The sequence below is a fragment of the Pan troglodytes genome, chromosome 12, assembly GCF_028858775.2.
Source record: "Pan troglodytes isolate AG18354 chromosome 12, NHGRI_mPanTro3-v2.0_pri, whole genome shotgun sequence".
NCBI classification, from domain to species: Eukaryota; Metazoa; Chordata; class Mammalia; order Primates; family Hominidae; genus Pan; species Pan troglodytes.
The window spans coordinates 89,962,073-89,989,440 of NC_072410.2; the positions used below are offsets into that span (position 1 = coordinate 89,962,073).

General features: G+C 44.1%; 1 long non-coding RNA gene across 2 annotated transcripts in view; it reads right to left on the reverse strand.

Moving 5' to 3' along the window:
* The window catches only part of LOC134807937 (uncharacterized), a 73,105-nt gene that overhangs the window by 29,351 nt on the left and 16,386 nt on the right, over positions 1 to 27,368 (reverse strand). For both annotated transcript variants that reach the window (XR_010149585.1, XR_010149584.1), the window contains exon 2: positions 26,304 to 26,524. This is a non-coding gene — a long non-coding RNA (uncharacterized LOC134807937). The remainder of the gene's footprint in view (positions 1 to 26,303; positions 26,525 to 27,368) is intronic.

Consider the following 27,368-nt stretch of genomic DNA (forward strand, 5'->3'; position numbering starts at 1 on the left):
ATTCTGATGGTGTGAGATGGTATCTCATTGTGGTTTTGATTTGCATTTCTCTAATGATTAGTGATGAACTTTTTTATGTTTGTTGTCCACTTGTCTGTCTTCTTTTGAGAAGTGTCTGTTCATGTCCTTTGCCCACTATTTAATGGGGTTGTTTTTTGCTTTAAGTTCCTTATAAATTCTGGATATTAGACCTTTGTTGGATGCATAGTTGACAAATATTTTCTCCAATTCTGTGGGTTGTCTGTTTATGCTGTTGATGGTTCCTTTGGCTGCACAAAACCTCTTTCATTTAATTAGGTTCCTCTTATCAATTTTTGTTTTTGTTGCAATTGTTGTTGAGGACTTAATCATAAATTCTTCGCCAAGGCCAATGTCCAGAATGGCATTTCCTGGGTTTTCTTCTAAAGTTTTTATAGTTTGAGGTCTTACATTTACATCATCAATCCATTTTAAGTTAATTTTTATGTATGGTGAAAGGTTGGGATTCAGTTTCATTCTTCTGCATATGGCTAGCTAGTTATCCCAACATCATTTGTTACATAGGGAGTCCTTTTCCCATTGCTTATTTTTGTCAACTTTGTCAAAGATCAGATGGTTATAGGTGTGCAGCTTTATTTCTGGGCTCTCTAATCTGTTCCATTGGTCTATGTGTCTGTTTTCGTACAAGTACCATGCTCTTTTGGTTCTTGTAGTCTGATAACATAGTTTGAAGTCAGGTAATGTCATACCTCTGTCATTGTTCTTTTTGCTTAGGATTATCTTGGCTATTTAGGTTCTTTTTTGGTTCCATATGAATTTTGTGGTAGTTTTTTTCTAATTCTGTGAAAAGTGACATTGGTAGTTTGATAGGAATAGCGTTGAATGTGTAGATTGCTTTGGGCAGTATGGCCATTTTAACAATATTGATTCTTCCTATCCATGAGCATGGAATATTTAGACATTTGTTTGTGTCATCTCTGATTTCTTTCAGCAGTGTTTTGTAGTTCTCCTTGTAGAGATATTTCATTTCCTTGGTTAGATGTATTTCTAGGTATTTTATCTTTTTTGTGGGACTGTGTTCTTGATTTGGCTCTCAGCTTGAACATTATTTGTGTATAGAAAGTGCAGCTGATTTTTGTACGTCGTTGTATCCTGAAACGTTATTGAAATCATTTATCAGGTCTAGGAGCCTTTTGGTGGAGTCTTTAGGGTTTTCTAGATATAGGATCATATTGTCAGTGAAGAAAGATAATTTATCTTCTTCTTGTCCTATTTCGATGCCTTTTTTTCCTTTCTCTTGCCTGGTTACTCTGGCTAGGACTTCCTGCTATTTTTTCTTTGAAAGTATTTTATCTTTGAAAATAGTTTTTGAATAGAACTATTTTATAGGTCCACTAATATAAACCAATTTATTAGTCAAGAAATAAATCTTTTAGAAAAGTTAACATTCTAATTTTTCTGCCCTCCTTAACTGTCAAAGTGTCTTGATTTAGATAACATATGGTTACCCTAATAATGATAATAATAGCCAACATTTATCAAGCATTTGTTGTGAGCCCAGCACTTTGCAGGTATTAGCTCATCTGACTAATAAAACAAGCCTATGAGGGCAGTAACGTTAGTATCAACCAACTTAACTGATGAGAAAAGTGTACCTTTAGGTGGTTTGGCCACTTATCTAAGGTCATGTGGCTTCACAAGCCTCTAAACTCAGGCCTTGTCTGACTCTCAGACCGGGACATTTTAACTGATCCAGTAGATAAGTTCACCATCGATTCTGATTTAAAAAGGAAAATTGCCCAGTGATGTTTCTAGGAATGAGCCCAGATCTCTGATGTAACCATCAGAAACCTGCTGCCTCCAAACATGACTAATTTGTGGTGCTCACCATGGCTGATGAGCTATCTTCGCATCCTGGCACTGCTAATAAGGGGTCACAGAAAAGTCTGTTCAGTCTCCAACAGTTATTAATCACCAACTCTATTTGTGCAAGTCCCTGTGGGGTTACAAAGGGACAACAGATCTTGCTCCTGCTCCCCAGACTTTTCCTTGAGTGAGGAAGTAAGTGGTGACATGTGCCACTTAAGTCCCCCCAGGGTAATGTCACCTTCCTCCATCTTGCAGGGGCTCTCCTCTGGCTGAGAAACAGAGAGAGAGGCAGACAGAGGGAGAGACGTAGACAGTGACCTGCAGCATGAGGTCTTATACCTTTGTCACAGATATGACACTATGTGCTAATGAAGACATCTACCCTATAATACCCAACATGAATGTTAGAGAAAGACAAAAAGTGTTTATCAACACTTCTGGCAGAAAAATCCACCCCCTCCCCTTTTCTTAGAAACAGGGTCTTGCTCTGTCACCTAGGCTACTGTGCAGTTGTATGATCATAGCTGAGTACAGCCTCAAACTCCTGGGCTCAAGTGATCCTCCTGCCTCAGTCTCCCAAGTAGCTGGGACTGTAGGTGTGTGCCCCAATGCCCAGCTACTTTTTAAATTTTTTGTAGAGACGAGGTTTCGCTATGTTGCCCAGGCTTGTTTCAAACTCCTGGTCAAATGATCCTTCCGTTGCAGCCTCCCAAAGTGCTGGGATTACAGGCATGAGCCACTGTGGCCGGCTGAAAATTCTTGGATGTTATCATTTCACTATTAGTATGTGCTGTGGACTGTATCTTATAAACAAATAAAGGCGCATAGTTGCTTGAATAACTGGCTAAAGGAATTTGCTCCAGAGAGACTAACAAATCAGGAAAACTCATGAAAACTTATTCCATTCCAAAACTCATGATGTTGCACAGAAGAGATGTGCTTTACTCTAGCATGTAAGATCTTTCCCTTAGAAAAGGGATCATGACATCATGATGTTTATAGATTACACCAAATCAAATTTAAATATGAACCATAAGGATCATAATCAGTCCATAGGTATGATACATCTACTAAGTACTCAATTCGGTGCTTTCAAAATTCCCTTATTTACTCTATCACAAAATGGCCATGTATTGAGAGAAGGCACAAAATGGAACCTTCTGGTTGGAGGATTAGCCTCTCTTCTTTGGTATCCCCCAGTGGCCTTAGCTCAGAGCCTTCTGGTAGACGTCCAACTATTACTAAATAAACACAATTACTGCATATTTCTGATACCAACTCGTCCTTGGCAGTCTGAGAAGGGATTTCTTGAAAAGTCATTAAAAGTCTGATTTCAGAACTCATTTGTAGGCAGTCCTTATATAGGGGAGGATTGCACACGATGGGGTTCTTTTATAGAGCTGGCAAAGAGAAATTTAGGAAATTCCCATCAGCAGCTATAAAGAAGAGTGAGACCCATTGCTTTTTTTTTCCCCCTCCTCTAAAATAGCTCTTCCTAAAGATGTAAACAGATCCCTTCTAATGCCCTAAAACAGAAAAAGAAACAGCTTTTTGTGGAGTTATCAAGCCATTCAGTTGCCTGGGTTTAACATGGCTAACATGTGGGGAGGATGAAAAATCTATGATCAATTGTCTCCCCATTTGAGTCCTCCTTCCTCAAAGCCATCATGGTAATAATGACTGCAGTAGCAGCTGTGACTTGCTCCCAGGTTCCTGTTCGGTACTAAGGCGCCCAGCCTCCAGCTGCTGGGAGCATTAGATGCCGAAGGCTCACAGTTCTGTGTCTTCAGGTCTTGCGCTCAGCTGAAGGGAGCTGACCTGCTCCAGATTTCATCCCTCCCCAAGAGCAGCCCACAATACAACAGCTGGTTGGTGCCGGGGTACAGAGGCCTGGACAATTTTGGAGGGCCATCCCAGCTCCCTGGAACATCTTCAGAGGCCTTGTGTGGCAACTGCATCATAGTTCAACTTCTCCCTCTGTCAAATCCTGTGTACCTCCCAGCTCACAGGTATTGATCCTGCAAGCACTTTCCAAACAAATGACCTGCATACACTTCTCCATCTCAGAGTCGGCTTCCTGGGCAAACTGACTTAAGACATTGAACATGAACAGGAAACCTGGGACGTCCCAGGATCTTCATATGCTTCATATCTAATCTGCTCAGCATCTCTACAAAGTGGGAGTCATTAACTGTGTTTTACAGATAAAACTGAAGCTCAGAGAGGTTGCATTCCTTGCCTAAAATCACACAGCCCCTGGGCTGTCAAGTCAATATTTGCAGAAGGCCTCTCTAGTCCTTCAGCCTTAAATTCCACACAATTTGCTACATGCATGGCACTACACTAGACTCCATTGATTCTAATCACATATACTTTATATAAAGTATAACTTTCACTCAAATAAGGAAAAACAGTATTTTAAAGACTAATGGGCCGGGGGTGGTAGCTCACACCTGTAATCCCAGCACTTTGGGAGGCAGAGGCAGATGGATCACTCGAGGCCAGGAGTTCCAGACCAACCTGGCCAGCATGGTGAAACCTTGTCTCTACTAAAAATACAAAAATTAGCCGGGCGTGGTTTTGCATGCCTGTAATTCCAGCTACTTGGGAGGCTGAGGCAGGAGAATCGCTTGAACCTGGGAGGCAGAGGTTGCAGTGAGCTGAGATCGTGCCATGCACTCCAGCCTGGGAGACAGAGTGAGACTCTGTCTCACACACACACACACACACACACACACACACACACACAAGACTAATGGAACACATCTACAAAGGGGTAGCACAAGAGAGTTTCTTTGTGGCAATAGAACAAACAAGGTCTATAGTTTAGTTAATAGTATTGTACTAATGCCAGTTTCCTGGTTTGGATAATGTGCTATGATCATGTAAGACATTATCACTGGGGAAAGTTCGGTGACAAATATAAAGGAAATTACTCACTGTACTATTTTCACACCTTCTTTTGAGTGTCAGATTTCAAAATAATATGTTAAAAAGTTTAAAACAAAAAAGGAATAATACATCAGAGATCCTGATGTCTTAAGAAAAATAATCTTCAAAAGGGATTTTAAAAGGTATTTCACAATAATTGCCAAAGAATAATATTAGTTATCAATAAATACTTAATATCAAGGCTTTTCTATGATTACTGAAGGTTAAGAGAGTCTTTTTCCCTGTAGACTAAAGATGTGAGATTTTGGTGACTCTGAAGTTTCCTTCCTACTTGCAGTTTCAAATAAAGACATGCTGGACAATAACCCCGCCCATCTCCTAAAAAAGTGGAAGAGAATACACCAGTTACCCTCCCCCTTTCACAACTGCTTCCCAACATGGGCTTCTTTGTTTTGTTTTGATTTGATTTGTTTTGTAACGGAGTCTCGCTCTGTTGCCAGGCTGGAGTGCAATGGCGCGATCTCGGCTCACTGCAACCTCCGCCTCCCCGGTTCAAGCAATTCTCCCTGCCTCAGCCTCCTGAGTAGCTGGGACTACAGGTACACGCCACCGCGCCCGGCTAATTTTTGTATTTTTAGTAGAGACAAGGTTTCACCATGTTGGCCAGGATGGTCTTGATCTCCTGACCTCATGATCCGGCTGCCTCGGCCTCCCAAAGTGCTGGGATTACAGGCGCGAGCCACTGCACCCGGCCCCAACATGGACTTCTAGGCAGAAGCAAGGATGTGAGTACAAGGGCTTGTAACGGGAGCCTGTCCCCACCATTCTCTCCTGTCAGCCTCCAAGGCACTAGCCTCTTCCCATGGGCTGGCTTTAACCACCCACTACTGGAATTAAAATCCCTCCTGGACCCCCAAGCAAAGGGGCTGACCAAACAGCAGGTGTCATCCTCCCAAGGCTAAGGTCCAGGGGCTGCTCTCCTGGAAGTCAGCCCAGCTCCTCCCCGGGTTAATTCTTCTGTCAATCACAGTGGCACAGTATGTCTGAGGGGTGAAGTGCAGAATAGTAACTAGAGGAGAGGAAGATGGTGGATGGTATGGCATTGGTATTAGGAGGAGGACTGCCACAACCTGGAGAGGGGAAGGTATGTACAAAGAGTGGAACAAAACTGGGTAATGATTTCTTGGATATGATAACAGAAGCAGAGGCAACAAAAGCAAAAATAGACAAATAGATATCAAACTAAAAAATCCTCTGCACAGTGAAGGAAACAATTAAGACTGAAGAGACAACCCATGGATTTGGAGAAAATATTTGCAACCATACATCTGATAAGAGGCTAATATCCAAAAAGGAACTCAGGGGTTAGGCGCAGTGGCTCACACCTGTAATCCTAGAACTTTGGGAGGCTGAGGCAGGAAGATTGCTTGAAGCCAAGAGTGCAAGACCAACCTGGGCAATATAGCAAGACTGTCTATACAAAAAGTTTTTTTAAAAAATCAGCTGCAGGTGGTGGCATGTGTCTGTGGTCCCAGCTATTAGGAAGGCTGATGTGAGACGATTGCTTGAGCCCAGGAGGTCAAGGCTGCAGTGAGCTATGACCACACCACTGCACTCCAGCCTGGGTGACAGAGACCTTGGCTCTAAGAAAAATAAAACAAAACAAAACGCCCACAAAATGTATAAGGAACTCAAACAAGTAAATAGTAAGAAAATTTAAAAACCAACTTTAAAATGGCAAAGGATCAGAACGACATTTCTCAAAACAAGATATACAAATGGCCAACAGATAAACAACAAGAAAAATGCTCAACATCTCTAATCATCAGGGAAATGCAAATTAAAATCACAATATTTCCTTACACCTGTTTAAATGGCTATTATCAAAAAGAAAAAAGTAAGCGTTGGCCGGGATGTAGAGAAAAGGGTACCCTGGTACACTGTTGGTAGGAATATAAATTAGTATGGCCATTTTGGTTATTTATCCATCTATCCATCTATTTCTAGAGATGGGCTCTCACTATGTTGCCCAGGCTAGATTCGAACCCCTGGCCTCAAGCAATCCTCTCACCTCAGCCTCCTAAGTAGCTGGGGTTACAGGCATGAGCTACCACATCCAGCTGGTGTAGCCATTTTGGAAAACAGTATGGAGTTTCCTTAAGAAGCTAAAAATAGAACTACCATATGATCCAGCAATCTCACTCTGGGTATATACCCAAAGGAATTGAAATCAGTATGTCAGAGAGATATATAGATCCTCATGCTCATTTCAGCATCATTTACAATAGCAAAGATATGAAAACAACCTGTCTATCAACAGATAAATGGATAAAGAAAATTTATATATACACATGATAGAATACTATCTGGCCTTAAAAAGGAGGAAATTCTGTCATTCATGGTAACATAGATAAACCTGGAGACCATTATGCTAAGCGAAATGAGCCAGGCACAAAAAGATAAATGCCAAATGATCTCACTTATCTGTGGAGTCTAAACAAGTTGTTAGAAACAGAATGGCAGTTACCAGAGGCAGTGAGGCTGGGCAGGGTTGAGGAAAGGGGAGATGTTAGTCAAAGGATACAAAGTTTCAGTTAGGAAGAACAAGTTCTGATCTTGCACAGTGAGGTGACCATAATCCATAATAATATATTGTATATTTCAAAATTGTTAAAAGAGTAGATTTTAAACATTCTCACCACAAAAGAATAAGCAGGTGAGGTGATGGCTGTGTTAATTAGGTTAATTTAATCTTTCTGCAATGTAGAAATGTACATATCAAAACCACATTGTATCCCATAAATATATACAATTATTATTTGTCTCCTTAATTAATTATTTTAAAGAGTGCAAGGTAAGATTCTGGCTCAGTCCCATTCATGAATATCTCCATGTATCTCACCAGAAAAGTTTTTAAGTACAGGACACTTTTAAACTCATGGTGGCATTTATATATTTTCTAAAATTTTAATTTGTATGTGAAAGTTCTACTTTGATCTTTGGCACCAAGTACTGACAATTATTTTTCTTGATGTGACAGGCTCTCTTTGTTCATTTTTGAGGAAATCTCTGCTAGATATCCAAGTCTGAATAACTATAGTCTGTCACTTCTTCCTTCAAGTAAAAATGGTGTCCCACAGAAAAGGCAGCTAATTCAGTTTGTAACTCATTCACACAGGTGTTTTTACCTGAGACATCCATCCTACTTCAGTATGTGGAAATGTTTCATGCATACTTCCTATTCCATTACACAGAATATTTAAAAATACATGTACATGCACTCAAGGGTCAAAATTTAACAATTTTCACTGCCTCATCAAAGACATTCTTAAACGAAACTGGCTTTTCTTTTTCCTTTCTTTACAACGAGTACATGATGATGAAAGTCCAATGACTAGTAGTACAGTTTGGTGCCATTTGATTTTTTTTTTTTTTTTTTTTTTTTGGAGACAGAGTCTTAATGCTGTCACCCAGGCTGGAGTGCAATGGCACAATCTTGGCTCACTGCAACCTCTGCCTCCCGGGTTCATGCGATTCTCCTGCCTCAGCCTCCTAAGTAGCTGGGATTATGGATGCCTGCCACCTCGCCCGGCTAAGTTTTGTATTTTTAGTACAGACAGGGTTTTGCCATGTTGGCCAGGCTGGTCTCAAAGTCCTAATGAGAGGTGATGCCAGCTGGACTTCCTGGGTCGAGTGGAGACTTGGAGAACTTTTCTGTCTAGCTAAAGGATTGTAAATGCACCAATCAGCACTCTGTAAAAACATACCAATCAGCGCTCTGTTTCTAGCTAAAGGATTGTAAACCCACTAATTAGCACTCTGTAAAAACCCACCAATCAGCACTCTGTGTCTAGCTAAAGGATTGTAAATACACTAATCAGCACTCTGTAAAGTGGACCAATTAGCAGGACGTGGGTGGGGCCAAATAAGGGAAAAAAAGCTGGCCACCCAAGCCAGCAGCAGCAACCCTCTCGGGTCCCCTTCCATGCTGTGGAAGCTTTGTTCTTTTGCTATTCACAATAAATCTTGCTACTGCTCACTCTTTGGGTCCACACCACCTTTAAGAGCTGTAACACTCAACGCGAAGGTCCACAGCTTCATTCTTGAAGTCAGCAAGACCAAGAACCCACCAGAATGAATAAATTCCGGACATCCTAACTTCAGGTGATCCACCCACCTTGGCCTCCCAAAGTGCTGGGATTACAGGCATGAGCCACCGCACCCGGCCAGGTGCCACTTGATTTATGCAAATGCAGTTACATTCATTCAGCAATGCTTTTGCATCATCAGTGCAAATGTCAACACAGTGAACAAGGCAAATCACCTCTTAGGGTTGTGCTCACCCTCCCAGGGGTGGTAGTAGTAATATTCTGCTTTGTGATTGGTTGAATTCACTTTGCAACAATTCAAAAAGCCATACACTTGTTCACTTCTCCGCAGTATATTTTTTACTTTTATTAATTTTTAAATTTTTATCTAAAATTTTATTTTAAAAGGGGTTTGTAGATCATACTTTGAGAACTGCTGTGGCACAACAATGAAAGCAGGGATGGGGATAGCATTTGCTTGGGAGAATGTGGGAAGGATGCCTGCAGGACTGGTCCATCCCTTTTTGCTGAGACAGGAAAGAGGAATGGAAATTTTCTGTGGGAATAAAAGGGAAGCTGATATGCTGGGCAGAGGGAAGAGCATGTGCAAAGGCTTAGAGGCATGACAGACACAGGGTGCATAGGGAACCTCAAGGAAATCAACGTTCTTACAGCAAACAGCTCAGTGACCACCACAGCCCAGCCTCACACCTTCACAGTTCACCATCCAGGAATAAAAGTCCACTTATCAGCACTTAATTCATGCCTGGCACGGTTCTACGCACTCATTTAATCTTTGAAATCACCCTGTGGAGTAGATGCTGTTATTATCTCCTTTTACAGAAGAGGAAATTAACACAGGAAACAGAGAGGTGTAATAACTCATACCAGATCCCACTACCTAGTAAGTGACATAGCCAGGATTGGACACAGATGGCCTGACTCCAATCTGCTATGATATACCCTTTCTCATGAGGAGGAGAGATACCTACCCAATTTCCCTTCCAATTTGGGAAATCCCAGTGGGCCCACCTAGGCCACATGCCAATCCCTGGGACCGATCCTGTCAGGGGACACATGCGCACCTCCACTGGGTACATATCCAACCATGGAGGACCACACCATGGACACTATACAACAAGAATGAAGGGTCTATAACAACACCCAGCAACATGGATGATGTGTGTCCCTAACATCATACATCCTGTACAACACAGTACATCCTGTGAGATTCCATTTACAACGTAAAGCTCAAAACCAAGCAAAGCGATTCTGTGCCATTCTAAGCCAGGACTGTGCTCACCCTCTGGGGGGTGGCGGTGGTAATTCTGTTTTGTGATTGGTCAAATTCACGTTGCAACAATTCAAAAAGCCATATACTTGTGCATTCTCCTGCAAGTATATTTTTTCACTTTTATTGACTTTTTAAATTTTATTAAGCCTGTGGTATAAAAAAATTAAAAGAATGAATAAAAGAGTCATGAAGGGGTTGTATTTAGCCAGGGTGGCAAATGGGCTTCTCAGGGTGAATAAAGGATGTATGCCCCACATCCTAAGGCATACGTGGAAGAATAATGAAAACCCAAGGATGACCGGGCATCATGTTTTTAAAGAACATTTTTTCAAGTTTCACTCATTTGCATTACAAAGCAAAAGGAAATGACCAGAACACAGAAGTGCCAGCTTTTTCCAATTAGGCAGCTTGCTGGACTGCGCGGGCTCCACCACCCCCTGCCACCCTGGGGATAGGTGGGCACTGGGCAGAGGGGGCAGAATGTGCTGAGCCCGATGCCTCCCTGTACCTATCACATTCCTGGGGGCTTTGCTGTGTTTTATAGGTTATAGATGATTTCTCAACCTTTTTAACCTATGTTCCCTTCTTTAGCAGCTGTAAATATCTCACACTTTAATGTTATGTGAAATTTCAAAATTAATTAAATATTATGACAAAAAGCAAAGCCAGGCCCCAGGACAAAGTGCCGCTTTGTTTTCGAGCTGCCTGTGAGGCCCCCACCAAGGCCCCAGAGTGTGTGCTTGCCCTCCCCTCTCCTCCCCTGGCCCCCATGAGAAGCCTTGGTTTATAAATTACAAGCCTTTTCATTTCCTCCAGGTTTTTGATGAGAGATTTGGGGATGCGGCCACCAGGTGGACGCCATGCTAAGCATTTACGAGCTCGTGGTCTGGCTTCCCAGAGGGATGGGGGACTAAGAAGCAGATGTACCTACTTTGTTTCTAATAAAACCCACAACTACAACTCCTTACTTATTAACTAAGTATCATTTCATGGTAATAGCTACTATTCATTGGGTGCTTCCCCTGCGCCACACACAGGTTGAGATGCTTCCCACCCATTCCATAACTCAATTCTTACCACAACCCTATGAGGGAGAGAGTGTCATCATCTCTGCTTTATGGCCGAGGAAACCTATGCTCAAGAGTGATCGTGTGACCTGCCCAAGGTCTCACAAGGAGAAGGCGAGGATTCAGAATAGAGATCCCGGTTAGGCTGGCCCCAAAGTGCAGGTCCTTGAGAAGCAGGCCATGTAACTATTTGGCAGAGCCAGGATTTGAACCCTTGCTGTTCAAGTCCAGAGCCCCCACATGTTACACCACACCTCTAATTATTAGAACAATTGATGATTGCTTGGGCATGGGTTCTGCACGGGAGCCTTGAGCCTCACTGTCCAGGGCAGTGCCCGGTCCTCCAGGCTTACTGGGTCGAGCTGGAAATCTGACCTCAGAAGTGAGGTTAGAAGGGGCCAGGGCCACATTGTGCAAATAAGCAGCCTGGCATGGCCATCCCAGGAGAGGAAAATAGGCTGACCCCAAAATGGTCCAAGTAGATCATTAAGAGAAATATGGCCTAAGATGATGAAGAGGAACAAACGGTTATCCTATAAGTAGACAACTCAAAATACATTCACGGGCATGCACACCCCTTATCCAGCTCCAAGAGAAGCTCAAAGCCAGCCCTCTTGACTCATACAAAGGCCAGGGGCCTCTGCTCCAGGAGGGCTGATGTGAAGATACAGCTGGTCTCCCAGAAATAAAGGACCCCATAGAGTAACAGGGAACAAGCTGGCAGGAGTTTTTGGAGCTGTGAAGAGCAGCTCTAGACGCCATCAGCCCACGAGTGCCTGCCCCAAACGTGACAGTCCTGCTTTCCTGCTGCCATTTTGGTCATCAGCCTCCCACCATAGACTATTACCTCGAGGTAATCCCCAGCCTCTTCCAGGCTGCAAACTGACTCCAAACACTGGGTCAGTATGGGCTCAAGGATCCATCACTTCTGGACGAGTATTCTTCCTTCCTTGACTTCTGCAGGGTCCCGAAGCTGCTCCTATAGGCCCCCTAATACAGAAGGGAGGCTTCTGGGACTCTTTCCCCTTTTTGGCATCCTCCCACTCCCCCATACATGGGGAAGCAGATTGTCCTGAGGGGTTGCTTACAACTTCTACACCCAGAAAGGCTGTCCACACACACCCTCCTGGGGAGAGGACCGCAGTTTCCATGAGTCAAATTAGAATCTAAGAAACAAATGCAAGTTTAATCATGTGCCAGCTTCCTGCCACATTTAGAGTGAGATTTAAAGAAATAAGAACACTTAGACGCAATTGGGTCACTGTCTCACAGATCTTCCAGCTGTTATAAATCACTGCCTAAAATTAGCAAATGTGAGTAGTTCTAGCTCCTTGCTACTCAAAGGGTGGTCCCTGGACCGGCAGCATGAGCTTCACCTGGGAGTTGTTGAAAATATATACACTCTCTCAGGCCCCACCCAGACCTACAGATGCAGAATCCACATTTTTACAAAATCCTCAAGTGGTTTGTGCATACATTAAGGTTTGAGGGGCACTGCTCTCACTCACCCAGCATCCCTTGTTCCCGGCCAGAGTGTTTTGCCAGACTGACACCAAAGGCTTTGTGAGATGCCAGAAGCCGCTGTGTCCACAGGTTTCCATCAACAGTCCTCTTCTTCCTACACAGGGGGCCTGACCATTTCCTGCACACTGTGGAAGGTCTCGTCTGCCTTCTCAGTCCCCTGCATTCCTCTTGTCCTCCCTGTATCTCCCGTCTCCCCCCGTTCTACTCAAGACCTCCGTATTAGCGTCTCCGATCATGCCCCGCCCCCGACTCCCAACCTTAATAACTTTCAGGTTTACCCTTCCCCCACTGCTTGCTAAATGATGTCCAGGCTCGCTAACCTGAGATGTATTGATCAATTTGTCACACCCTCTTCATCTCACTGTACTGTCCTCCCACGACCTGGACTCTATTACCCTTCTTGGCAGATTTTTGCTCACACATTTTGTCTGCCTTCAACACCTGACCACACATCTCTGCTGTTGCAAAGCTTTTGGGTCCTTCAACACTGGCTGAAATGCTTCCTCTAAGTGGCCTTTCCGGCAGAAGGTAATGTCCTTCTCGGCAGTGCCCGTGTTTTCTTCCTTGTAACACTTGTCCCTTTCCAACTCCTATTAGAACGGTTGGTATAGACACCTCCTGTCCCCTGCTACAGTGAACACATTTGAAGCAGGAATTACGGCTTATCCAGCTTTGCTCCTAACAAAGATACTAACATACAGCAAGTCAAATCGCAAATTTGGGGCGCGTCATGCAACCTCTCCCCTTGTTTTCCTATTTTGTGTATTTATAAGAGTTATTCTTCCTGTAAAAAGTCAGATTTTGCAGACTACCTTAATCCTGCCTCTGACTTCAGAGATATAAACACAGTCACATGTGTCTTCTTTCTGCAAGAAGTGGCTGTTGTTTCCAAACAAGGGGCAGCTTTAAAAACTAGAAATGAGCTATCCATGAAAACACTTTGCAAAGTCCTGTTTCATATCACAGAATGGACCCTGTGTTTTTATTCGCCAGGAACTCTTCTCCCCTAGAGAAGGTGTAAGGTTACATTTTTGGAAGGGCATTTCTTGTCTTAAGACTCAGTTTGGCTCTGTTTATGGATTCTGTCATTCAGTTGTGATAAGAATTTTCTCAGAATCGTGATGCTACACCTCAAGTATTAAGACCATATTTAATGTATAGTTAATAAATTGCTTTTATGTAAAATATCAAAATTTATTTTATTTTTTGGAGACAGTCTCACTCTGTCGCCCAGGCTAGAGTGCAGTGGCGCTATCTCAGCTGTGATAGCTGAGGTTGATTATCACTGCAACCTCTGCCTCCTGGGTCCAAACGATTCTTGTGCCTCAGCCTCCTGAGTAGCTGGGATTACAGGCATGCGCCACCATGCCCAGCTAATTTTTTGTGTTTTAGTAGAGACGGGGTTTCACCATGTTACCTAGGCTGGTCTGGAACTCCTGGCAATCTGCCCGCCTTTGCCTCCCAAACTGCTAGGATTACAGGCGTGAGCCACCACACCCGGCCTCAAAATTTCCTTAAACAGAGCTATCTTGGAAAATCTAGACTATCTAATGGCTGAACAGACATTCATAAATGGTTGCTGAATAATGAGTGAATGAGAACAAGTCATTTCCCATCAGTGCCGTGATGTGTTAATCCTCAGGTCTCCACTGTATGTAAGCTAAACAATGAATTTTGAGATGAGACAAGCATGTAGTTTAAGACAAATGGCCTGATGAAAGCAGGAATTAAGAAGAGTGGTTGCTGGCCCAAGGAGACCACGTGACGTGACTCTGAAGTAATGAGGCTGGTTTCCCCATGTGGCTGGTGAATCCGTTTTGTTGCAGTGTAGTCACACACATTCCCATCAGGCCTCAGTGGCAAATGTGCTGACAGAGGACTCTGTTTCCCAGGCTGATTAAAGCCTGGCCAACATCTAAGCTGCCACTGAAAACTCAGGCAATTAGGAAGCAGTGGAGTGTGTCCTTGGCAGGGAAGGAGAAGCACCTACCAGACTCAGCTGCAAAGGGAGTGGCTGATGGTGCAGGTGGGAGAAATGCAATCAGATTTCTCTCATTTTGGCCAAATTTGCCAAACCTAATTAGCAGCTTAAAATTGACGGTCTGGGGCCGGGCGCATTGGCTGTAATCCCAGCACTTTGGGAAGCCAAGGTGGGCAGGTCACTTGAGGTCAGGAGTTTGAGACCAACCTGGCCAACATGGTGAAACCCTGTCTCAACTAAAAATACAAAAATTAGCTGGGTGTGGTGGTGGGCACCTCTAATCCCAGCTACTCAGGAGGCTGAGGCAGGAGAATTGCTTGAACCCAGGAGGTGGAGGTTGCAGTGAGCCAAGATCTTGCCACTGTACTCCAACCTGGGAGACAGCGCAAGACTCTGTCTTTAAAAAAAAAAAAAAAGTCTTTTTTACCATGACCCCACTGAGGAAGCTTTTGTTTTGGGGCTGTGTAGCATAGAATTACCTGTGCAAGAAGAAAAGACAGCTGCTAGAACTACCTGACGCAGGGATCATTGGTGCTTAGGTCTGTTCCTGCAGAACTGGGCTGAGTCCCCTTCCTGGCTTTGGGAGATGACTAAGTGAGCTGGACCATTCTCTGTGCCTTGTAAAGATCTCAGAACATGGGGGTGCCTCATCTGCTTGAACAGTCCTGTGGAAAACTTAGAAAAACCACAGTTAGTTCACAAGCATTAGCAGACAAAAATCAGATTTTCAAAATCACTAAAGTCTTAATAAAATAATGAAGTGGAAAGTATTTGCTTTATCTTTTTTAAAGAGAAGTTACAATGCTTACTTCTCTTTTTAAACAATGTTGTAAGCTTTAGATATTATCTTAGCAGCAGTTCTCCTGGGAAGAGCCAATAAACAAAACGCCTGTGATATTTTGTCATTGGAAATTCAGCTAGAAAAACAAAACTCAAGCCGTTTTAGTGTTTGGTCACCGAACAGACTCTGGTTTTAATTATAAACACCAGCATTTTCGAAGATCTGTCTCTAGATGCCAAATGTATCCAGAGCTGAGGGTGGGCACCCTTGCAGAATTTACCATAAGAAGCCTGGACAAGTGAAACACCCAGCATGTCCTACCTATAACTGACTACTGTACTACCAAATGGAAGTTCTGGCTAATTAGTTTGGAATTGTTTCCCTTAAAGCCTTAATGGAATGAAAATCAGCTAAATTAACAGCTAGAGAAACAGTCACAACTAAATTACTTCCCACTGTTCCCAATTAAGTTGGAAACTTCGGGTGCAGTAACCACCAACATCACAAATTACGAATCTTTGCCAGAGATGAAGGCCTTCAGTGTTTCTTAGACCCATCAACAGCGTTTGCTAACAGAATCAGGTCACTGAATGTATGCAGAAAAATGGAGTAAAGTGAGCCATTTAAAAGCATTAACTGATTCAATGACACATTTCAGGCCAAAGGCTAGGTGCAGGTAAGACTTGAAATATGGGGCTCACATGGCAGACCTCCACATAAGAAGAAAGCAATGACTTGTTTATAATTTCCATTCCAAGCACACTTGAGGAATCATTGCCTTCTGAAATCAAAGAGAAAAACGATCAGACTGGCCAATCACGCTGAACCCTTTGGCTCTTCTGCCATTGTTGGTAGCTTTGGGTTACTGAGGTCAAACTAACTATGATGTCAATATTTAGAAATCAGTTTCCAAAAACTGATTTGTAAATTAGGATTGCTCTCCAATCCCTAAGAGAGGCATCATCTTAAGGGAAAAGGACAGAACCTTTGCCCTAGTAAGTATATCTTGATGTCCATTAAAAGGCTATCAACAGACTGCAGTTAGTTTGTGATTTTGGTGGCTCTAGGAAGGCTCTAATGCCCCCAACCCCATTCCTTCCCAATTTTGGTACCTGTCCAAAATTGTGCTATTGTAGCTGCATGGCTTTGGACTTGGGCTGACATTCCTATTAAAGATGCCCCGGAGGAGAGAAACTTGGCTATTACTACCTATGAAGGACCTAAGCAGGCCTAGCACTATGGAAACTATAAAAGTGAGTGAGGTCAGTTTCTGAATCTGATTTTGCCATCCAGCCTGCCCCACGCATCTTTCAGTAAAGCTCCTTTATTCCCATCTTGAGTCCCAGGGCTTTGATGTATATCCTTCCTTTATCACATCATTGAAGATCTTTGGTTTTACAAAGATATAAGTGACTGATACAAGTTTGGTGTGTTAGTCCTCCAAAGGACTTTTGTATTTACCAAGATCCAAAGCCTGAACATGGAAAACCAAAGGAGTTTCAGGGAGCAGCCAGCGACATGCCCAAAACTGTTTGCTTTTTGTCTGTAAGTAGATTTTGTCCAGGTAGCCTTTGGGAGCTGGTCCCTAATGATGAGCCCCAGTGAACACCTGGTATTCTCACTCTTGTGTAGTTCTGTGTAGTCCCACAGGGCTGGCCTGTGGAGAACATACTTTGTTTGATTTCAGTTCTTTTACACTTATTGAGGGTTGTCTTACGATCTAGTGAATGACTTATCCTGAAGAATGTTCCATGTATACTTGAGAATAATATATTCTGCTGTTGTTAAGTGTTCTATAGATGTATGTTATATCTAACAGATGATAGTGTAGTTCAAGTCTGCTATTTCCTCATTGGTTTTCTGTGTAGTTGTTCTGGCCCATGATTTGATGTAATCAATAGAAGATGTGAAGACCTGACTAGAACAAAAAGGCCAAGTAAGAGGGAACTCCTTCTGCCTGAGTGTTCCAGCTGGGATATTGGTCTTTGCCTGCCGTTGAGCTTGAACTGAAACACTGGCTCTTGGGTCTCAAGCCTGCTGATGTTCAAATTGTAACTTACATAATTTGACTCTCCTGGATCTCAGGCCTTTGGGCTCAAACTGGAACTACAGCAATGTCTCTCCTGGGTCTCCAGCTTGCTGACTGCAGATCTTGAAACTTTTCAGCTTCCCTAATCATGTGAGCCAATTCCTTGCAACACACACACACACACACACACACACACACACACACACACACCCTATTGGTCCTGTTTCTCTTAAGAATCCTAATTCAGAAGGTGTTAGAGGGACATTCGGGGATTTTTCTTGAGAACCCAACCCTAATTCAGGAGGTGTTAGAGTGACATTCTGGGATTTTTGAACCAAACATTAAGATGGCATGGCACACAACAGGAAGCTGCATATCATAACACAGCAGTGACTATTGCACTTTTAGGAGTCCTGAGTGACCATACCAGAAGTCTAGCTAGCCTGCTGACAGAGCACAAGGGGAAGAAGAAACCCTGCCATTGCATGGAGAAGGAAAAGACCCAGATATGCTGGTGTTCTAGTTGAGCCTCTAGATGACTGCCTATAGCTAATGTCCCCTGGATCCAGATGTGCGTGAAAGTCTACCCCTGGACCCTATAGGTTCATGAATGGTCCCCACCAACCATATGTATAGGTAGATAAGCCTGTGCTTTCCTTAAACAAGTCTTACTTGGCTTTCTTGTAACTTACAAGCAAGAGTCTTGCTCCTAATAGGATAAGTAAAGAACTGAAGTTATTTTGGAATTATTCTGTTTGAATATACTGTATTTTAATTCTGGCTTAATTCTAGGACTGAACTATGTAGATCATGGCTTTTAAAGCATTACAATGAGCATTTGCTTAATACATACATTGACTTTAATCCTGGTAGAAAAAATCCTACAAGGTAAATGTAGAATTTACCTGTCTTAGATGCTGAGATGAACATTTGCATGTAGGAAGTTTATTGGGAATGCTCTCCAAAACAACACTGTAAAAAACAAAAACAAAAACAGGATGGGGCAGAGAGAGAGGCTGAACACCTGTGCAGTCACAACAAAGGTCACAGCAGGTCCCACAGAAGCCCTAGAGCTGGGATAACTTCAGAATTGCCCTGACCTGAGATGAGACTGTTGAGCCTTTGAGTCCTTGAATCAGCTCAGGCACTCTGGGGACGTGTGTAACCTTGGGTGAGGTAGGTCCCTCAGCCACGGCAGCACCCAGGAAAGGCCTCAGTTTTAAGCCATCACCAGTCAATACCCTCAACAGCTGGGGCAATGAATATCATGATCAAGAAGGGGCATCTGGGCAGTGTGCCCCATCCTCCATAACAGTCCTTATTCATTTTACAGCCTGGATCTAAATCCTAGTCTTTCTGGCTCCAAAGTCCTGATCATCTCCACTGCATGTCCTTGTTACCACCACTGTCAGGCTGGTGACCCATTCTGGGAAAGCTAAGATCCTGTTGTTCTGTCCACCTTCAACTGCAAGTATGCTTCTATATTAGTCTGTTCTCACACTGCTAATAAAGACACATCCAAGACTGGGTAATTTATTAAGGAAAGAGCTTTAATAGACTCACAGTTCCACACAGCTGGGGAGGCCTCATCATGGCAGAAGGAAAAAAGAAGCAAAGGCACGGCTTACATGGCAGCGGGCAAGAAAGAGCATGTGCAGGAGAACTGCCTTCATAAAACCATCAGATCTCATGAGACTTATTCACTACCATGAGAACAGCACAGGAAAGATCTGCCCCCGTGATTCAGTTACCTCCCACCAAGTCCCTCCCATGACAGATGGGAATTATGGGAGCTACAATTCAAGATGAGATTTGGGTGGGGACACCACCAAACCATATCAGCTTCCATCAGACTCACAGCTAGAGTTCATAGCTGGAAGGCAGATTCCACCAAGTAGAAAGATGTAGCTACTACTGACCAGTACTAGTACATGTCACAGTTCCCAGGTTGCCTATTAAGAAATGGCTTATGTTGAGTAGAAATTTACAAACAAAATGATGAGGGGGAAAAAAAAACTCCACAACTTCATAGGAATCTTTCCAGCAATACCAAGCACAAATAAACAGAAAATGTTATTTCACTTTGCCAACTAGCTCAGACAGAATTTAAGGAGGAAAAGTTATTAGTTAAGCTTGAGAGGAAACTGGCAAGAAATGTATATGGCCTGAGGCATCCTTGTTCAAGAGCAGAACTGAATGTCCTTTCAATTCACTTGCTTATGCCACAGGATGACCCCTCTCCTGACCCTACTCCACCCCTACTCTCAAGATCTATTTCTCTTCTTTTTTTCTCCCCCAGCTCCATGACCCACCTCATACACAGAATTTGGCATCTTGTGCAGTGCCATGCTGGACATTGTGGCTGTGTCTGCTCAGTCCTTCTTGCTGGGATCTGCTTCTCTGTCTGCTCCAGCCACATGGTTCTAGTGAGGGCCCTGGCCACCTGCCCTCAGAGGTGCACACTTGACCCGCTTGTGATGGTTAATACTGAGTGTCAACTTGATTGGACTGAGGGATACAAAATATTAATCCTGGGTGTGTCTATGTGGGTGTTGCCAAAGTAGATTAACATTTGAGTCAGTGGGCTGGGGAAGGCAGATCCACCCTCAGTCTGGTGGGCACAATCTAACCAGCTTCCAGAGAATATAAAGCAGGCAGAAAAACATGAAAAGGAGAGATGGGCTGAGCCTCCCAGCCTACATCTTTCTCCCGTCCTGGTTGCTTCCTGCCCTTGAACATCGGACTCCAAGTTCTTCACTTTTGGGACTCGGACTGGCTCTCCTTGCTCCTCAGCTTGTAGCCTATCATGGGACCTTGTGATTGGGTAAGTTAATACTTAATAACCCCCCTTTAATTTGCTTGCTTAAACTCATATTATATATATATACACACACATACATATATATATTTATACATATATATATATTTCCTATTAGTTCTGTCCCTCTAAGAGAATCCTAACTAATACACAGCTGTTCTCTAGAATGTTTTGGCATGCAACTAAGGAAAGAGATGCAGCTCCTCTTTGATAGTAAAGATTGAGACATAAAGGCAGTGTGTGAAAAATAAAAACAAAAATCTGATGCCAACACATAGAGAAAGGGAGAGGTGAGACAGAGTGCTAGTGGCATGCCACTCCCTGGTTCTAGATGTCCCCAGATCAACCACATCCCTACCCCCTTGGAGACTGGTTATGTGAGCCTCAAATATCTGCCCCTTTGCCAAAGCTAATCAGAGTTGGATTTCTGTCCTCAGAGTTCTATTACACTGTAGACACCTAAAAATAAGTGGAGCCCTTCGTCCCCAGGCAAGAGGATTCTTAAACAAGGAAAGTAGGTATCATCCTTAAGATCCCCCAAGAAAACCCTACTCTTTCTTTCATAGCCTTTATTCAATATTTAAGTGTATTAGTCCATTTTCACACTGCTGATAAAGACATACCCGAGACTGGGCAATTTACAAAAGAAAGAGGTTTAATGGACTTATACTTCCTCATGGCTAGGGAGGACTCACAATCATGGTGGAAGGCAAGGAGGAGCAAGTCACATCTTACATGGATGGTAGCAGGCAAAGACAGAGAGCTTGTGTAAGGGAACTCCTCTTTATAAAACCATCAGATGTCATGAGACTTGTTCACTATCATGAGAACAGCATGGTAAATACTTCCCCCCATGATTCAGTTACCTCCCACGGGGTCCCTCCCACAACCCGTGGGGATTCAAGATGAGATTTGGGTGGGGACACAGACAAACCATATCATTCTGCCCCTGGTGCATCCCAAATCTCATGTCCTCACATTTCAAAACCAATCATGCCTTCCTAACAGTCCCCCAAAGTCTTAACTCATTTTAGCATTAACTCAAAAGTCTACAAAGTCTCATCTGAGGGAAGGCAAGTCCCTTCCACCTATCAGTCTGTAAAATCAAAAATGAGTTAGTTACTTCCTAAATACAATGGGGATACAGGCATTGGGTAAATACACCCATTCCAAATGGGAGAGATTGGCCAAAACAAAGAGGCTACAGTACCCATGCAAGTCTGAAATCCAGCAGGGCAGTCAAATCTTAAAACTCCAAAATGATCTCCTTTGACTCCATGTCTCAAATCCAGGTCATGCCAATGCAAGAGGTGGGTTCCCATGGTCTTGGGCAGCTCCACCCCTGTGGCTTTGCAGGGTACAGCCTCCCTCCTGGCTGCTTTCATGGGCTGGCGTTGAGTGACTACAGCTTTTCCAGGCAAATGGTGCAAGCTATTGGTGGATATACCATTCTGGGGTCTGGAGGACAGTAGCCCTCTTACAGCCCCAGTGGGGACTCTGTATGGGGGCTCTGACCCCACATTTCCCTTCTGCACTGCCCTACCAGAGATTCTCCATGGGGGTCCCACCCCTGCAGCAAACTTCTGCCTGAGCATCCAGGGATTTCCATACATCTTCTGAAATCTAGGTGGAGGTTCCCAAACCCCAATTCTTGACTTCTGTGCACTCACAGGCTCAACACCACATGGAAGCTGCCAAGGGCTGGGGATTGCACTCTGAAGCCATGGGCTGAGCTCTATGTTGGCCCCTTTCAGCCATAGCTGGAGCAGCTGGGACATAGGGCACCAAGTCCTTAGGCTGCACACAGCAGGAGACACTGGGCCCAGCCTACAAACCCACTTTTTCCTCCTAGGCCTCCGGGCCTGTGATGGGAGGTGCTGCTGTGAAGACCTCTGACATGCCCTGGAGACATTTCCCCATTGTCTTGGGGATTAACATTCAGCTTCTCATTACTTATGCAAATTTCTGCAGCCAGCATGAATTTCTCCTCAGAAAAATGGGATTTTCTTTTCTATCACATTGTCAGGTTGCAAATTTTCTGAACTTTTATGCTCTGATTCCCTTTTAAAACTCAATGCCTTTAACAGCACCCAAGTCACCTCTTGAATGCTTTGCTGCTTAGAAATTTCTTCCGCCTAAGGTTGCAGTGAGCCAAGATCACGCCACTGCACTCCAGCCTGGCAACAGAGCAAGACTTGGTCTCAAAAAAAAGAAAGAAAGAAAGAAAGAAAAAAAGAAATTTCTTCTGCCAGATACTCTCAAGTTCAAAGTTTCACAAATCTCTAGGGCAGGGGCAAAATGCTACCAGTCGCTTTGCTAAAACATAACAAGAGTCACCTTTGCTCCAGTTCCCAACAAGTTCCTCCTCTCCATCTGAGACCACCTCAGCCTGGATTTCATTGTCATATCGTTATCAGCATTTTGGTCAAAGCCATTCAATAAGCCTCTAGGAGGTTCCAAACTTTCCCACATTTTCCTGTCTTCTTCTGAGCCCTCCAAACTGTTCCAACCTCTCCCCATTGCCCAGTTCCAAAGTCCATTCCCACATTTTTGGGTATCTTTTCAGCAGTGCCCCACTCTACTGTCAAAAATTTTCTGTATTAGTCTGTTTTCATGCTGCTGATAAAGACATACCCAAGAATGGACAATTTACAAAAGAAAGAGGTTTAATGGACTTACAGTGCCACATGGCTGGGGAGGACTCACAATAATGGCAGAAGGCCAGGAGGAGCACGTCATTTCTTACACGGATGGCAGCAGACTAAGAGAGAAAGCTTGTGCAGAGAAACTCCTCTTTATGAAACCATCCGATCTCATGAGACCTATTCACTATCACAAGAACAGCATGGGAAATATTTGCCCCCATGATTCAATTACCTCCCACCGGGTCCCTCCCACAACACATGGGAATTCAAGATGAGATTAGAGTGGGGACACAGCCAAATCATATCATTAAGTAACCTGGAGATGATGTATTTCCTTACTTTTCTCTTAGCCAACATGTCTTTCAAGCCTCCTCTCTAGAATGGAACCCTGATTCTCCACCATGTGTTGTCACTGGGTAGGCTTAAAAAGTACCACTAATATCTGAGAGGCCCTTGTTTGCATGAGCCATGGAGATAACTCTGTCCCTCGGCATCACTCCCCTGAACTGAACTCTGAGTTTTCCCATAGAAGATTCTCTGATTCAATGCCTACACTGCCCATGATAGAAACTCAGGGGAGAGTGGCAATAAAATCACGGAATTAGCTGATAATAGAAAACAGATCAGCAATCTTCAGATAACCAGTCTCCTTCTTTTACTTAAACACAGAGATTTTATCATCCTGTGGCTTTTTCTTCCCAAGCTTAGGAATCACAATGCATTTCAGCATTCTGCTTGGGTTTTATTTTTATTTTTTCCATGGGTCACAAGAACTTTGAATGCATAGGCTTAATCTTCATCCTTTCTTTTTGTATCATAGCTTTCCATCTTCTTGGGATCTCTTTGGATCCTTCATTCTATCTCAAAACCTAGAGCCCAAACCTCAAACTGATACATGGGTGAGGCCTTGAGCTGTGACAAGTGGAGTGGGGAGGTATTTCTCAACTCTTATATGCCAGGCCATGAATACATCCAAGTATCAAGTTTGGGTTTAAAATAACATGGTGACCTTTCTGTCTACTCTTCTAGGACTTTCTGAGTCAAAACACATGCCCAGGGCTTCTTGGTAGTCTCTCCGGACATGAGAGCTACTTTCTCTGTTCATAAAATGAGGGGAGAGGGTGGTCAAGAGGGACTTGCTCATACCCAACATGGTGCCTGTGTCTCTGATGCTCTGACAAGGTTATCTGTCCAGGACCAAAACTCCTGCCTTGTTCTGGAGGCCTGTGTAAGCTCCAGGGTTTCTCTGGGAACTCTTCGAAGATTTTTGAAGTGATAAATTGGGAGCGTCTGAGGGGGTCCCTCATTCTTTGGGGGCTCACCAGAGTTAGAATAGTTAGAATAGACCTGTTAGGGCCAGCTGTGATCCCAGTGACCACATTCACTCATAATCTCCATTTGGTTGGGCATTTCTGTTATGTCTTTGAGTACCCTTTCTGTGACAGAGCTAGGCCCTTCCTTGCTTCAAGGAAGAAAGGTTTGGGGAGCATGAAGAAGATGCAGGTTTCCACAACCCCCTGATCTTCTGCACCCCTACTGGTTTCCTCCACCCATAGAGGTGAGGAGAATCACAGCTGCCAAGAAGTTGAAGATGGTTCTCAGGGAAGGCTATGGGCGGTGGGGTGGGGCAGGTGGGTGGCGGGGCGGGGCAGGTGGGGCAGGGCTTTAGCTTTGGCAGCAACCTGACAATTATAGGACTCAATCTTGGCAAATGCAGTCAGCAGAGAATCAGGGCTGGTTTCAGTGTGTTGAGTCCAGTAGGCTTCCAGGAGGTTAAAAATGTCTGAGGCATGTGTTTGACAACCATTAACAAACCTAAAACAACAAAACCCTTTAGAGACACAAGAGAAAGGAACAATGTGACCAGTGACATTCTCAACTTCCCAAACACTCCTGGTTCAGAAGAGCTGGGAGACATGCAGTCTATTTTAGGGGTTTTATCAGTGACATTAAAAAAACAGTAACACATTTGATATTTCACTTCAATTATTTATCTAAGGAGCCCCTGGGTACGTACAGATACGGAACCATTGGTTGCACAGTAGCCCAGAAGACAGTGTGGGATGCCGGGCCCTAGGAGCTGGGAATTCCTTCTTCCTTGTTCTGACCCCTGCAACTGCTGCCAGAAAGGTTTATGAGCCCTCATCATTTATTATGTGACTTTTCTATATTTGGAAACAGTTTGGGGGAAAATTTTCCACACTTAGAAAGTCATTACCCGAGTCTCCAGTACATACATTTTTCCACGCCCTTCTTTACACACGGAAAGGTTTATCATTAAGAATGTTCATTTTAAATGCAGTTGAAGCAGAGAGACACAGAGATGATCCCCGCTCCCCAGAGGTTCTGGTCCCTAGCAAGTGGCACACTCTGCCCCTCCTACGGGTCATTCGTGGTGGCTTTTGGAAGGCTGGATGGAGGTGGGGTGTGGGCAGCTTTTTCAGAGATGGAGTAAGTGTCCTCTGTGCTTCTGTGAGGAGGAACTTGGCTCAGGCTCTGAAAGGCTTCTATCCTTTCCTGCCTCATGCTGGAAATGAGCAAGTCACATAAGCAAGTCACATAAGCAAGTCAAGAAGGGTGTATTAGTCCCTTTTCACACTGCTATAAAGAATTTATAAATTTATAAATTTATAAAGGGAAGAGTTTTAATTGATTCACAGTTCAGCATGGCTGGGGAGGCCTCAGGAAAGTTACAATCACGGCAGAAGGCGAAGGGGAAGCAAGGCACCTTCTTCAGAAGGCGGCAGGAATGAGAAGGAATTCAGGAGGAACTACCAAAAACACGTATAAAATCATCAGATCTCGTGAGAACTCACTATCACAAGAACAGCATGGGGGAACTACCCCCATGATTCAATTACCTCCACCTGGTCTCTCCCTTGACATGTGGAGCTTATGAGAATTACGGGGATTATAATTCAAGATGAGATTTGGGTGGGGACACAAGGCCTAACCATATCAAGGGGCTAACACGGTGAAACCCCGTCTCTACTAAAAAATACAAAAAATTAGCCGGGCGTGGTGGTGGGCGCCTGTAGTCCCAGCTACTCAGGAGGCTGAGGCAGGAGAATGGCATGAACCCAGGAGGCGGAGGTTGCAGTGAGCCGAGATTGTGCCACTGCACCCCAGCCTGGGTGACAGAGCGAGACTCCATCTCAAAAAAAAAAAAAGTACAATTATTTCCTCTCTTCTTGTGACAAAAGTAGAACCTGTTGATTTCAGGAATATACAGGTAAGAAAAGGCAAAGGCTCGTAAAGTTCCATCATCTTAGGGAAAATCACTATTACCACCCAACTTTCATCTACGCATGTATAATAATGAAAGTAGTAACTTACTGAGGGCCCAGCACGGGCCAGGAGCTGGGCTGTGTGGTTTATATCCACCATTCCACCTAACCCACACAACCGGTCTGCTGGTCACTCGACTGGGTCCCAGCATGGTGTGCAGATGGAGTGAGGGCTCCAGAGGCAGGCTGCCCGGTTCCGAGCCCCACTCTGCCACTCATGAGTGTGTGATCTCCAGCAAGCTGGTTAGCGTCTGTGCCTCAGGTCCTCACCTGTCAAATGGGGGTAATAACATCACAGGTGTCACACGGATTTTCAGGAGGATTAAATGAGTAAATAGGTGTAAAACACTGCTTGGTACTCGCAAGTGCTCAACTCAGCAGAGTCACCTATGGTTTCCTTTGTAGAAATATGGACGTATGTTCAGAGAAGTCAGTGACGTGGTTGAGATCCCACAAGCATTAACTGACAAAGCCAGATTTGAAACTTAAATCTCTTCTGAGTCCAGATCCTTTATGATAGAATATACAAGAGAGGCAGAGAAAAAAATCAGCATTCCCCCACTCCTTAACATTATTCTTTAAGTTGCATACATCTTCTGCTTACTGTATAATACTTCAGCCCTAGATGTGCCCTTGGCCGAGTCTTAGCCAGTGGGTAGAGACCTAGAGGAGTTAGCAAAGGCTCAGCTTTGTTTAGTGCAGTGCCGTCAAGCACAGGAATCCCTGGGCCTCTCACTGACAGGCAGATTCATTTCTAACAAGTCCCCAAGTGAGTTGACGCTGCTGGTCTGAGAACCACACTGCAGAGAGGCTTTGGGGAATTCTGGCCAGTGGATGTGCTTTCGCTGGGACCTTCCTGCTGCTGCCTCTTTGGTTTACACAGTTGCCTTCCATCTCCCCTTGTGTCCCGAGTCTGGAACTCAGAGTCCATCGGTACCATGTATCACAGCCTCTGAACTCCGGAGGCAGGTTCCTCGGCTGGAGCCCGGGTGGACTCACCTGAGGCCCACCCACCTGGGGGTGCCAGGTCACATGTCCCAGTCAGCAGTGTCAGCTCTGGGGGTTCTGCACAAACACTGCTAGGGTTGCTGCTGATCCCAACTGTCTGAAACAC